At 44.2% G+C, this 15,252-nt stretch overlaps 1 long non-coding RNA gene across 2 annotated transcripts; it reads right to left on the bottom strand.

Annotated features, from left to right (window-relative positions):
- Window positions 1-385: 385 nt before the first annotated feature.
- LOC148298130 (uncharacterized) lies at window positions 386-3,011 on the bottom strand. Of its 2 annotated transcripts, none has more exons than XR_015833035.1 (3): window positions 1,650-3,011; window positions 1,235-1,557; window positions 386-1,113 (listed from the first exon to the last, which is right to left on the bottom strand). It is a non-coding gene; the product is annotated as an uncharacterized LOC148298130 (long non-coding RNA). The 2 variants fall into 2 exon arrangements; XR_015833036.1 differs by having other exon boundaries at window positions 386-627.
- Between the last annotated feature and the right edge of the window lie 12,241 nt (window positions 3,012-15,252).

The following is a 15,252-nucleotide window of genomic DNA, read 5'->3' as shown; positions in this document are numbered from 1 at the left end:
TACTTCTTGTATACATACATATCAACAAATGCTTTCAGAAGATACAATTTTTATTAAAATTAGACATGTTGGATGAAGATGATGATATTTTAAAATGTTTTATACCATTAACTTTCATATTATGAAATTAAGGGTTATGTTTACTCCAAAAATCTCCCAAGCCCCAGAATGAGGCCAAGTATATGTATACTTAAATTATAACCTGCCTCTCAAATTGTGTGCGCGAAAAATATAGTTTTCTAATAGGTCACTTTTTTTTTGGTAGAAGCAATAGTATATAAACTAGAGGAGGGGGAAGGTTCTCTCACACGCTATCATGGTACTATGTATGGGAGTCGAACCTGAAATCAAGTGAACTCTTTGTTTTTTTTTGGGGTGGGTCCGAATCAAATTCCATAAAAGCCCAAACAAGGGAAAAGAAGGAAACAAAGCAAAGAGGCCAGCAAGGCCCAAGCAAAACAAAGTTACAAACAAGAAGCACGAGAAAGTTCAAACTAAACTACAAAAACAGCAGCCATCGCTTCCTTCACCGTTCATTCGATCACACAGCGCCAGCCGGAAGGCATCCGAGACAAGAACATCAACCAGAGACGGTGGTGGCCGGTCAGCCCAACTATACAGTTCCACCTTTACGAATGCAAATAATTCAGATAATAAGCATGCAAAAACTACACATTTTGGTAATCATTTTTCAAATTTAAACAATTAAGATTATTAGAACCTAGAATAAAACATACATAATTCTTGCTATAATATCACTCATTATAACTCTAGCTACTTAGGAAAATCGTTTTCAAGCAGGACCAAAAAAAGAAAAATTAAAAGATGATATGCAGCAACTTCGTCCTTGCCCTTTATCTTCCTCTTCTTCTTCGTCCTTGCCTTCAACTTATTAACATACATACGACTCAAGTATATGTATAAAAAGAAGCTACGCAAACAAAATGAAAAGTTGAATAACGTTTCACTAAAAATGTAGTGTGTTGTGTGTGTAAGTGTAACATTTACCTCCCAAAGTCCGTGAGGGCATCTACCTCAGTCAAATAAAGTATATACGTCTATCAGCAGGGTTGGGAAGAACCAATTAAGCTTTTTCTGTATTTCGTATGGGGTCTGGAATAGTTTTAATCATAATAATAGTGAATTTTATATATAGGAAATTAAGGGTTTACAAAGTAGTAATTAATTTAAAGGAGAGAGAGTATATATGTGTATAAATTATAATAATACGTACCAAAGGCTTTGTATTTTTATATTTGTCTCCTCCCTCTTGCAGATCACGATTAATGTTGAGACACACCACGATTAATGTTGAGACACACGTAGTGAGCATATTCAAATGCTCCCTAAACGTTTTGGCGATAATGTCTTTCTTTGAGAGCATCACGAAAGACCCATCCTTCCTCAATGACTCTATTGAAGTCAACTTTCTTGTTGTATATCTTTTCTTGGGCCTCCTCCCTTTCAGCCATGGCAACCATTTTCTTAATGTAATAGTAAAATCTCTCAGTAGAAGATAGAAGGAGTGGATGATCTTCTAATTGTCTAAAACGAAACCTTAATTCACAAGGAAAAAGAAAAGAAGTAATCAATAAAAATTCGGAAGAAAAAAAAAACCCAAACTTGACAAAAGATATTGCTTTCCTTACCTCTTTGTTTTACAACGGATCATGTCCAAAATGTGCGATGACTCTTAAGAGTTTTGATGAATTTTCACAGATGCCGCTAAATATTTACCAGACTCTGAGATTCTCTGCGGATAATCACTCCCATAAAAAATTTAAAGTCTGCCCTATAGGCGGGTAAAGTGTGATGATCTCGACGATTAATACAAGAAGGATCTATTATTTAGAGATGGTCACTTCCTAGTCATTGTGGATATTGAAATGTATATGGTGAAATGGCAAAAAGCCAAACCTTGCTTGCACCATTCCACTCCAGCATGTCAATGAACTTAATAATACCCCTTCAGAGATTATAAAAAAAAAAACCACATTAACAACATTATTATTGTTTCAGAAAACAACAGTTAGGAAATATAATATTGTAACTATTGTGCCTTTAGGGGGAAATTTTTTCCTTTCCCCATTCTCCATCTACCCCTCTTCATCTCTGCAACCCAAACTTGAAACTATCCGCCAAAAAATACCCAAACTGGAAACAGAAGGAAAGTAGGACAAACTTTTGATCAGGAGGAGTGTTCGTGAAGGTTTTTATGGTTCCTATCATTTTTCTTAGAGCCTGAAGATGACTTTTTATCAAAGAGAGAAGAGAGTGCGAGCCGGGCTGAGTAAATTTCTTAAAATGGAATAGAAGAAAATGGGTTAGAGACGGCGCAAAGTTAAAGTAAATGACCCCATAGTACTGAACAGAAGACCTAGATGTATGAAATGAAAGTACAGCTCAGTCCTACATCTGGGGCTCTATCAGTTTTTTTTTTGTTGGTAAAATAGGGGGCAAAGCCCAAACCAAAAAGACTACACAGAAACAAATCTAGGTCTCAAGAGACCATTCTTATCATCATCTAAGATAGACTGCATCTGATCAGGAGGAGAAGAGAGCTCATGATAACCCAAATCCTTATGATGACCCATCTTAGCTAGAAAATCAGCAGCAAAATTGGTCTCCCTATAGACATAAAGAATGCAGCAATTCCACTGGCTTTTCACAAGCTCTCTGCACTTTGTAAGCAACACAGACAAAGGATGAGAGTCCACCCAATCTCCATTAATCATATCAACAACAAGGGCAGAATCAGAATTAACAGTTATCTGACGCAAACCCAGCTGCCAAGCAAGTTTCAGACCATAGTATAAGGCCCAAGCTTCAGCCACAAAGACTTCACCATGACCAAGATTAGCAGAAAATCCTGCTATCCAGATACCATCAGAATTCCTAATTATACCTCCTGCAGCAATGCACCCAGAATCACTCACTCTAGAGCCATCAATATTAAGCTTAAAGAAACCACAGGGAGGAGGCTGCCAAGCAAGAAACAATTGGGTTTGGGAGGAAGCTGTTTGTGCCTGATAAATCTCGGCCATGAGCTGGCCGAAGGAGCCCTTTCTCTCGGCCCTGGCACTTGTTCGCAGAGGCTGAAACGCAGCGTTTCGCCAGGGGATTTCGCTTTCTTTAAAATTAAAAGAGGAAATGTCAAGGCATAATCATCTCAGCCCCAAGCTTAGGCCGAGGCCGAGGTCGAACAAAATTGCGGCCAAGGCTTTAAAGGCAAATCATCACGTGACAGCAGGGTCCCAGGCTGCATTTAATGAAGTAGTGCCTGTTTAATGCAGCAAAACCCATTGGCCACAAAGTAGCATTTAATGCATGAGGGAAGGTGGGAAGTGACTGAAGTCAGGATTTGGTGATGAACATCAGAGTGATTAGACGTGGACATTCTCACAAGGATTCTGACAGCTTGAGATGATGGTTCACCAGCTATCCAGGCAATAAATGCGTCTCCACGGCCAGAGGTTCAAAACCCACGATTGAGCGCGGCGGCCGAGATTCACCAGGATTTCTGGGGTCTCATCACCATACTTCACAATCCCAAATGTCGATTGGATTGCCCACTTGCGCTAATCAGACTCCACTATGCGCAAATTCAGCCTCGATTACTCATCTAGGGACTCTTCCTATAAATACAAGACTCAAGCTACATTCAAAGGGTTCAAACACCAAAACAAGCCTCCCACGGAGCAACTTATTTTTTCTGTAATGCACTTTCAATATCTTTACTTGCTTTCCTAGGAGTAGTGTTAGATTGTAAGCAGAATCCATTCATCAATATATCATACGACCCTTGATTCTCAAGGCGCCGGAGCACCATCCTTGTTGTTCGTTCACTCACCCCATATATCACACGGCCGTCGCTCCCTGAGCAGCGCGCCGGAGCACCGCCCAAAATCCACCACCAACACCGTCACTCGACGGCCTTGTAGTTCAGGCCGTGAACCTAACAGCCGAGACCAGTTCCTCTCTCGGCTACAATCGTTTGACTAGGAAGACAAATCAAACAGGCACACCATTCATCCATCCAAAACTCATCGAAACATCAACGCACGGTAAACCATGCTGGCACGCCCGCGCACAACCGCACCGCACCCAAAAGCAGGAAACCCCGTGTTAACGCATATCCCCTCGGCCCGGAACCCCAGGCCGTGAGATTTGCGCGGCAGACACTTTTGGCACGCCCGGTGGGATTTCTGTCAAAAACTTATGATGGAAACCAGCATTCCAATCACGACGGACCGCATGACCAGGTCCATGCATAGACCAGCAGTGGTGGAGGAACTGATGTCCAAGCAGGCTTACAGGATAGAAACATCCTTTGCGGCCGCAATGGACAGATTTTCCTCCGAGTTGCGGACACTTTTCCAAGAGGAGATGCCGACGGCCTCGCCCGCGTTGTCTCCTGGAGCTGGACAAAGAGGCCGAGAGCACGAAAGGGCCGAATCTTGTGACAAAAACAGCAGTCTCGGCGTCTCTGACCATGCCGAGGCATTTGGTTACGGCCAGCACTCTCTGCGACCGGCCGATAGCTGGGGGCAGAGCCAGCCCACGAGGACGGATTCTAGACCAACCCATCCAGCAAAAACAACGCACGGCCCACTCCACGCTTTAGCCAAAGCATTAGGGCAGAGCAGCCCTGCAGTATTTGCGGTCCAGCATCCCGGCCCAGCTCGCGCGTTGGCCGACCAGGTACAGATCGGCCAGAGCAACGTAACCAAAGCATCGCCACAAAAGTGTGACCAGAAAGGCTCGGTCGTTCCACTACCAGTACAAATGCCCGATCCAGCCATTCTGATGACAACGCGGACGCACCGAGGTTCCCGCCCTGATCCGGACCAACAAAACCAGATAGCCATACCTCGATGGCCGGCAGACCAAACATACCCCGGTCGAACCCACGGCGTCTCTTTAAAACAACTCGGCCCGGTTATGACGGCCGAGCTTTACGTTCAAACGACCCGACAAGATTGGCCGCAAAACGGCGTGCAACAAGACAGGCCGCTTCAAGGGCTTCAATCCGAGCACATCCGGCCTATCACAAAAGACGGTGTAATACAAGGGGAACCGGGGGCACCCGGTTACCCAAGACCGTGCCTACCAGGGGGACTTAGCGAGCGGCACGACTTGTTTCCCAAAGTTTTTTGGGCCAGCCGCGCCTCAGAAATTTCGGCCGAGGGTATAACCCCTTATGTCTTGGCCAACGGCCATGACCCTGATAAAATACAAAAGCAGGGGGTTCTTTTTCCTCAAAGTATCGGGCAGCGTGGCCAAGAGAAGGAGGGCCACTCGCAGATGAGGCCCAGGAGTTCAGAGAATTCAGAACAGTCGGAACTCGACGACTGCAACTCGGCGCAAGTTCAGAGGAAAATGGCGCCGAGAACCTACGACAAAAGAGTTAAGAAAAAGAAAAGAGGGAGGTAGGTGAGCGAGTCAAATAAACGGTGCGGTCAATATAAAGCGAAAAGACATGCATTCGGTCATTCAGAAAAGGGGGGATCCACCCTATATTCAGTTTTGAGAAATCATTTGTACAGAGGGTTGGAACGGCCAGTCGAGGACGAAACGGTACACAGATGTGTTAGCCTAAAAACCAGGGTTTCACTCCGGCCTTCATAAACGTAAGGGCCGTCACTCAGGATACATATGCGGCAGGGTAAACCCAAGGCCGTCATTACGACCAGTGGCCGGGCCGTAATTCTGGATATAGGCGCAGCTAGGCGCGGCCAGAACCGGCACTTCAGCCGCGTTAAGGGCCGTCACCCCGGCCATGGTAAGCGGCCGTCCCTCTGCCCACGGTAAGCGGCCGTCATCCTGGCCAAATTAAGGGTCGTCACTCCGGCCATATTGAGGGCCGTCGCTTCTACCTTAGACGCAACCACGGTACTCAGCCGGACGAATACAGTCGTTTTGGAGTCATCATGCCAGGTCGTTCCATCTCCGTCAATCACTTTGCAGTTCCTCCTCGACTTCGCAGGAAGAAATGTCGTCTTCTTCCACGATCAAAAAGGAATCTAGGCCGTTTTTTGCCCCTGGCCCACAACGACTTTCCAGAATAAAAGACGATTAGTGGACGGCAGAAAAGGGGGAAGCCATCTAGACCAGGCCAAACTGCCAAGTCATGAGGATCAGCAGAGGCGATTCTTTGGCTTTGGAGGGGCTGCAGCAGAGGCTTTTGGGGCAGAAATCAAAAGAGAGGCTCGGAGTAGCTTTTGAAAGGGTTGAACTCGGGGATTTTTGGAGTATGAAGAAAGGGCGAAGGAGTTAGGTTTTTATACTCATACTGGAATTCAAGATGAGGGGGTGTGATTCTCGTGAAACGGAACGGCCCGACAGCATATTCAGAGCACGTGAAATTATGGCAGGAGCCTGGCGGCCGGCGATTCGATTCGCAAGAGAAATGATGGCTCGTGCGAATAAAGGGGGCAATGACGTGTTAAAGGCCCCGCGACCGTCATTTCATTTGACAAGATGAAGCGACACCTTGGGTAATAATGACCTGCACGACGTGCCCCAAAGCGTTAAATGCGCCGACTGACTGACGTATTTGATGCCCCAGTTGTCAATCACTTCAGAAAGGAATGCAAAGGGTCCATTCCTTGGAATCCGTTCGGCCCCTACCCATGCCGAGGCCGAAGAATCCAGGGATGTGGGGGCAATGTTTGTGCCTGATAAATCTCGGCCATGAGCTGGCCGAAGGAGCCCTTTCTCTCGGCCCTGGCACTTGTTCGCAGAGGCTGAAACGCAGCGTTTCGCCAGGGGATTTCGCTTTCTTTAAAATTAAAAGAGGAAATGTCAAGGCATAATCATCTCGGCCCCAAGCTTAGGCCGAGGCCGAGGTCGAACAAAATTGCGGCCAAGGCTTTAAAGGCAAATCATCACGTGACAGCAGGGTCCCAGGCTGCATTTAATAAAGTAGTGCCTGTTTAATGCAGCAAAACCCATTGGCCACAAAGTAGCATTTAATGCATGAGGGAAGGTGGGAAGTGACTGAAGTCAGGATTTGGTGATGAGGATCAGAGTGATTAGACGTGGACATTCTCACAAGGATTCTGACAGCTTGAAATGTTGGTTCACCAGCTATCCAGGCAATAAATGCGTCTCCACGGCCAGAGGTTCAAAACCCACGATTGAGCGCGGTGGCCGAGATTCACCAGGATTTCTGGGGTCTCATCACCATACTTCACGATCCCAAATGTCGATTGGATTGCCCACTTGCGCTAATCAGACTCCACTATGCGCAAATTCTTCCTCGATTACTCATCTAGGGACTCTTCCTATAAATACAAGACTCAAGCTACATTCAAAGGGTTCAAACACCAAAACAAGCCTCCCACGGAGCAACTTATTTTTTCTGTAATGCACTTTCAATATCTTTACTTGCTTTCCTAGGAGTAGTGTTAGATTGTAAGCAGAATCCATTCATCAATATATCATACGACCCTTGATTCTCAAGGCGCCGGAGCACCATCCTTGTTGTTCGTTCACTCACCCCATATATCACACGGCCGTCGCTCCCCGAGCAGCGCGCCGGAGCACCGCCCAAAATCCACCACCAACACCATCACTCGACGGCCTTGTAGTTCAGGCCGTGAACCTAACAGCCGAGACCAGTTCCTCTCTCGGCTACAATCGTTTGACTAGGAAGACAGATCAAACAGGCGCACCATTCATCCATCCAAAACTCATCGAAACATCAACGCACGGTAAACCGTGCTGGCACGCCCGCGCACAACCGCACCGCACCCAAAAGCAGGAAACCCCGTGTTAACGCATATCCCCTCGGCCCGGAACCCCAGGCCGTGAGATTTGCGCGGCAGACAGAAGCCTTCTTTAAAAGGTTGTTAGCCTTATCCCATTCCAGAAGATACTCAACAATAATCTGATTAGGACGACAAGGCATTTGGAAGTGAGGATCAAAGATAGAACGACACCTCCATTTCCAAATGAACCAGCAAGCAACAGCAAAAATACTACACCACTTCAAATTCCTTGTATGCCCAGCATTAGAACACAAATTTTCCTTCAACCAACTATCAAAATCAGAGGAAAAGAAATTGAACAAACCTCCAGGTAAATAGAAGGATCTTCAAAGCACAAGAACACGAGGACAAGAAATAAAGAGATGATGCAAGGACTCCTCATGATAATGACAGAGAGGACAAGAAGGATCTCTAGAAAGATGCCTTCTTACTCTCTGCACATTAGTTAAGATCTTTTTTTGATTGAGAAGCCAAGTGAACATTTTAACACGAGGAAGGATCTTCAGATTCCAAATGAAATTCCAAGGAGAACTAGGGGCTTCATAAAACCCAGCAGATAACTCATAAGCAGTCTTCACAGAAAAAACTCCATTTGAAGTGGGACCCCATATACAAGTATCAGGTAAAGTCCCTTCAACATCAACATGAATACTGATGATCTGCTTAACGGCTTCAGGAAGAAGAGCCTGCAAGAGCTTCTTAATGTTCCAACCAGTCCTAGAAAAATAATTAGACACAGTTTCAGTTTTATCAAACTGATCAGATAAGGGAAAATTAGTATCCACCAAGGGAACATCACCAGTCCAAGTATCAGTCCAGAATTTGACTTTTGTGCCATTTCCCACTCTCCACTTCATACCATCATTCAAAATGGCAGCTCCATATATCAACCCTTTCCAAGAGCTGGAAGCCAAAGTACAATTATCATCATAAGCATCGAAACAGCAACTACCCCTTAAGTACTTTTTCCTGAGCATCGCAGCCCAAAGACCAGAGTCCCCAGCCACAATTCTCCAACTAGCTTTAGATAACATAGCTTGATTCATAAGAGAAGCTGTTTGTGCCTAATAAATCACGGTCGTTCGCTGACCGAAGGAACCCCTGGTGCTCGGCCCTAGCACCTAATCGTCGGAATGAAACGCAGCGTTTCCACAAGATGCTTAGCCTTCCTGGAAACAAAGAAAAGTTGCTAATGACCATCTCGGCCTTGATCATAGGCCGAGGCCGAGGCCGAACAAAATCACAGCCAAAGTCAAATCATCACGTGATGACAGGGTCCCATGCTTCATTTAATGAAGTAGTGCCTCTGTTTATTGCAGCAAACCCACTGGCCACGAATAAACATTTAATGCACGAGGAAGGGTGGGAAGTGACTGGAGTCAGGATTTGATGACAAGGATCAGAGTGATTAGACGCAAACATTTTCACAAAGATCTCTGCAGCTTGAGAGATTAGGTGACCAGCCAACAGAGCAATAAATGCGTCTCCACGGCCAGAAGCGCAGAACCCACGATCAGGGCGGCGACCAAGATTCACCGGGATTTATGGGGTCACACCACCATACTTCATGATCCCAAATGTCGATTGGACACCCACTTGCGCTAATCAGACTCCACTATGCGCAAATTTAGCCTCGATTGCTCATCCAGAGACTCTTCCTATAAATACGAGACTCGAGCTACATTCAAAGGGTTCAACACCAAAACAAAGCCTCGCACAGAGCAACTTATTATTTTTTTTCCTGTAATGCACTTTCAATATCTTTACTTGCTTTCCTAGGAGTAGTGTTAGATTGTAAGGAAAATCCATTCATCAATATATCATACAACCCTTGATTTTCAAGGCGCCGGAGCACCATCCTTGTTATTCGTTCACTCACCCCATATATCACACGACCGTCGCTCCCTAAGCAGCGCGCCGGAGCACCGCCCAAAACCCACCACCAACACCATCACTCAACGGCCTTGTAGTTCAGGCCGTGAACCTAACAGCCGAGACCAATTCCTCTCTCGGCTACAATCGTTTGATTAGGAAGACGAGTTCAAACAGGCGCACCACTCAACCATCCAACACTCATCAACACATCGACGCACGGTAGACCGTGCTGGCACGCCCGCGCACAAACCGCACCGCACCCAAAAGCAGGAAACCGCGTGTTAACGCATATCCCCTCGGCCCGGAACTCCAGGCCGTGAGATTTGCGCGGCAGACAGAAGCCTTTTTAATACCCAAGCCTCCTAGACGTTTAGGCAAACAAACTGTATCCCATTTAACTAAATGAGTTTTATGATGGGTCTCACTACTTCCCCAAAGAAAACTTTTAGAAGATTTGTCAAGATCTTCACAAAGAGCTTGAGGAAGCTTAGCCGTCTGCATAGTATAAAGAGGAATAGAAGAAGCAACAGACTGGATTAAAGTGATTCTTCCAGCCATAGAAAGCAATTGACTTTTCCAAGCAGAAAGTTTAGCCTGAACCTTGACCAGAACCCCCTTATACGTAGCCTTGGTAACCCTCCCTTGGACAAGGGGAACTCCTAAATAATTCCCCATATCAGCAGATCTGGTGGCACCACAAATTAACTCAATTTGATCAACAAGGTCAGACTTAGTATTGCCAGATATGTACAACAAAGATTTCTCAAAATTCACTTGCTGCCCAGAGAGCTCACAAAACTCCTCAAGAGAATTTTTCATAACCATAGCTTGCTGAACAGAAGCCTCACCAAAAAGAATCAAGTCATCCGCAAAGAACAGATGTGAAATTAAAGGACCAGACCTCGCTGCCCTAATAGCTTTCCAATCCTTCTTTAACACCCTAGCAGCAATGATGTGGCTAAGCTTTTCCATACATAAAACAAAAAGGTAAGGGGAAAGAGGGTCACCTTGTCTAACACCTCTTTGAGGTTTGAAACTCTCAGTAAGCTCCCCATTCATGATTATTTTGTAAGAGACATTCTTGACACAGCTCATAATAAGTTGAAGAGAAGTTTCCCCAATACCAATTTCAGCAAGAGTTTGCTCAATAAAAGACCATTTCAATCTGTCATAAGCTTTAGAGAGGTCGATTTTCCAAGTAATATACCCGGTTTTACCTCTTGCTCTATGAAATCTATGCAAAACCTCTTGAGCAATGAAAATATTATCTGAAATTTGACGCCCAGGAACAAAGCTAACCTGATTGGGGCTAACAAGCTTGCACATAAGAGGTCTGAGCCTTCCAACAATGATCTTAGAAACAACTTTGTATAAAGTGTTACATAGACTAATTGGACAGAACTGCAGCATGCTCTGAGGATTAGTGATTTTAGGAACCAGAGTAACAAGAGTACTGTTCAGAAACTCTGGAACGGAACCACTAGAAAAACACTTGAACACCAAAACTTCAATATCTTTCTTACAAAGCGACCAACAGTTATGGAAAAAGATAGCAGAATAGCCATCGGGACCAGGAGCCTTATAGGGACCAATAGCAAAGAGAGCATCCTGCACCTCCTTTTCAGTCACCTTCTTACTGACAGCAGCCAAATCAGCCTCAGGAATATGAGGAAAAAGAGAAGGCAAAGGACTGCGAATGATATCAACAACATCATCCAAAAAAAGCCCATGAAAATACTCAACAGCAAGCGCTTTCAAACCTTCTTTACTAGAGATCCAATCCCCATTATTATCTTTAAGCCTTTCAATCCTATTCCTTCTTCTTCTGACAAGAGTAGTAATGTGAAAGAACTTGGTATTTCTATCCCCACCCTGCAGCCAAGAAACTCTAGATTTTTGTTTCCAAAACACATCCTCCTGATCCAATAAATCCTCAAACTCCTGTTGAAGATGCTTCTCCAGATTGCTCAAAAAAGGAGAGAAACCCTCACAAAGAGATCTTTGAATACCTTGAAGCCTAGCAAGAATTCTCTTTTTCTTTTGAAAAATTTGACCAAAGACTTGAGTATTCCACTCCCGAAGCAGGGGAATCAACATGTCAAATTTATTAGAAACTGAACCTTCCAAATTCTTCCACTCAGCTTTAATGAACTCTGGAAATAAACAATGTTTAAGCCACATTGCCTCAAATCTGAAAGGTTTAAGCTCAGCTGCAGGAATCTTATCAGAGATAAGACTAATCAAAAGAGGACTATGATCAGAGCATCTTCTAGGCAGATGCGTCACGAAAGCTTCAGGAAATAAAACCCTCCACTCCTTGTTACAAATAACCCTATCCAATCTCTTCATCACAAAATCACCACCATCTCTCTTATTAACCCAAGTAAACTTGGGTCCCAAAAATCCCAAATCAATGAGACCATGCTGATCAAACCAGTCCTTGAAACCTCTACTTTTACCAGATAATTTTCCAAATTTTTCATCTTCAAACAAGATATCATTAAAATCCCCACAGACAACCCAAGGAAGATTCCAAGAAGCAGCAATAATAGATAAGTTTTTCCAGAGATAAGCTCTCCTAGCCGGGCAAGGGTGCCCATACACAGCAGTAAAGATCCAAGAAATACCTCCAGAAGTCTCAACACAAACAGAAACAGCTTGATCCATACAATGAATGACTCTCAAGTTGAATTTAGCATCATCCCACAGCAGCCAAATACCACCAGAAAAGCCTACAGCATCAGAAATTTCAGCTTTAGGGAAGCCAAGTTGAGAAATGACTTTCTGAGCTTTACTGGAGCTAATTCTAGGCTCCAAAATAACCAACATATCCAATTTATGTCTATACTTAAGATCTTGCATCGCAAGCAAAGATCTCTTATTACCTGCCCCTCTAATATTCCAACAACCAATCATTAAAGATGAAAGGAAGAAAGAAACGGTCAAAAAAACCTAATCAACATTGGCAGACAAAGGCCCCATACACTTGAGACCTTGTACCTTGCCATCCTCTGCACAACAAGCAGCCACATCAGCGATTAAAGCTTCACCAACTTTAGAATCCAACTGCACACTCTCAGAATCCCTCAAATCCTGAATTTCCATATCCTGATCAGTAGCTCTAGAAACCACAGAAATAATATTTGGAGCTCGAGGCTTAGAAATGGAAGAATGATCATTTCTACGAGCCTCAACCTCCCCAATTTCCAAACCTCCATTGTCAACGCTAGTCATAGGCCTCCTAAGATTACTCAAAGCTTGGTCCAACTCAGACACAGAATTTATAGTGGAATCATGAGGCAAATTCTTAGAGTTAGGCCTCAACACAATAGCTGGCCTAGAAGAAGATTTATTTGAAATATCAGACAAAACTTTTCTCGGCCTACCAACCTTTTTCTTGCCCTTATTAGGAGGAGTTAGATCATTCCAACTACCATCATCTTTACTTTGGATAGCCTTCCCTTTATTTGACAGAAGATTCTCCAAATTCCCAAAAACAGGCTCTTGCTCATTATCAAAACAATCGTTCTCCAAGATATTAAATCTAGAACCAGAAGCATCATAAATCCCAGCCTCAGAATTAACCTTTTGAACAACTTCCTTTTTATCTTTTTGAGGCAAAGCATTGCTGGAATGAAAAACCTTATCATGCCTCTTCTGGACGACCTCAGGGCTAACACCCTTTCCTTTATCTTCACTAGTAGTGGTCCCATTTTTAAAATTCTTCTTCCAAGCTTTTCTAGTCGGAACAACATTCCAGATACCAAAACCTGCCTTATCCCCCATGGGATCAATTGGGCCTCTTTGATTATCATCAAGCCTCAATTTATGTAACTGTACTTGATGAGAACGCATCTCTTCTTGAATATCCCCAGTCATATCCATATCAGTCTCATTGTCCTTATGGACAGAGTTAGCAAAAGGACAATACTTTTTACTGTGCCCAACTCTGCAGCAATTAAAACAAATCACAGGGAGGTTTTCGTATTCCACTCTCATAGGCCTACCTTCAACAACTAGGTAAGGGATGAGAGGCTTATTCAAATCAATTTCAACACAGACCCTTGCAAACTTACCTCTCATCTGACCTACAGTATGAACATCCACCTTATATGATGAGCCAATCAAATCCCCAATACACTTAATAGTCTCAGCATTGAAAAATTCAACTCCCATACCAGATAATCTCACCCAAACAGTAATGCGGGAAACATGCTCCTCAGCTGCACAAAAATTAGGTCTCCATTTTTTAACAGCAACATATTGTCCAGCTACTACCCAAGGACCCCCAGTTAACACATACAACAAATCCTCCTCCAGAACAAAACGAACAATGAAGAACCCATTGTCTAGATCAACCAATTGCATTGGCCCCTTAAGTCTCCAACGCTGCTTCAGCCGTGCAAGGACAAAATTATAGGTATGAGTCTTCCTTACGAACTGGATAATCACAAAATTTTTCCAAGGTCTATAGATCTTATTCTTAACCTGTTCAGAAAAACGAATCGAGGGACCATAAGGAGAATCCTTAACTTCAAAATCACCCGATTCTCAGAAGCACACACAGTATCATTAAAATCCCCAAGGATCAACCAAGGCAGATTAGAAGCAGAAGCCAGACCATCTAAATAATTCCAGAGAGATTTTCTAATGCCCGGGCACGGATTAGCATAAACAACAGTGAGGATCCAAGAACCTTCATCCATAGTTACCAAGGCTGAGATAGTCTGGCTGGAATGAGAGATAACCTGCAAAGAAACAGAGGGACCATTCCAAAGCAACCAGACTCCTCCTGAGAAACCAGTGGCATCAACAATATGATAGCAAGAGAAACCCAAACTTTTAGCAATATTAAGAGCCCTAGAACCACCGATTCTAGGCTCTAAAACAGCAAGAACATCAATAGCATAGATCTTCTTTAAATCCTTGATAGTACAAGCACATTCAGTTTTTCCAGCACCCCTAACGTTCCAAGAGACAATAATCATTGGATAAAAAGATGGTGGGACAGACCAAGGAAAACCCTTAACAATCACCTTGCTGAGCTCCACACAAACGGGGAGCATCATTGACAACAGGCAGATCAGCCCCCATACCAACATCATGAGCATCATGAAAAAATTGTTCCTCACTAATCTCCATAGTGTCACAAGATAGCATAGGAGGAGAAGACTCATAACATTTGGTAACATTGTTCCCAGGGTCTGGAGGTATAAGTACAGAAAGATTGGTACCCTTATCCATAAGGTTCCCAGTAAAAGGGTTTGTCACATTAAAGGAGAATTTACCTGCAATATCATCCTGAACATCAGCTCCAGGAACCTGCATCCCTACCGAGCTGAGACCAGCAGCAGCAAGAGGCCGAGCTCCAAAATTGTTCTTCAGGTGTCCCCAAGTACCAGAGCTGGGTGGCTTGCCATCACCCCCAAGAGTGTCTTGGTTAGAGATGTCTTTGAGGGGTTTCTTAGACATCCAACCTTTCGGGTCTCGACTAGCCAAGGTTTGTTTGCCTGAGCCACTCAACTTAGAGTTTGCTGGTTGGAAAGGACGGTTGGGCTTCCTCATGCTTGCCTTTTGGTCTGCAGAAGGAGGAGAGATTGCAGCA

The sequence above is a fragment of the Prunus avium genome, chromosome 1 (assembly GCF_965620075.1).
Source record: "Prunus avium chromosome 1, drPruAviu1.hap1.1, whole genome shotgun sequence".
NCBI classification, from domain to species: Eukaryota; Viridiplantae; Streptophyta; class Magnoliopsida; order Rosales; family Rosaceae; genus Prunus; species Prunus avium.
The sequence above is the reverse complement of the archived record's forward strand: the minus strand, read 5'-3'. Positions and strand labels throughout refer to the sequence as shown.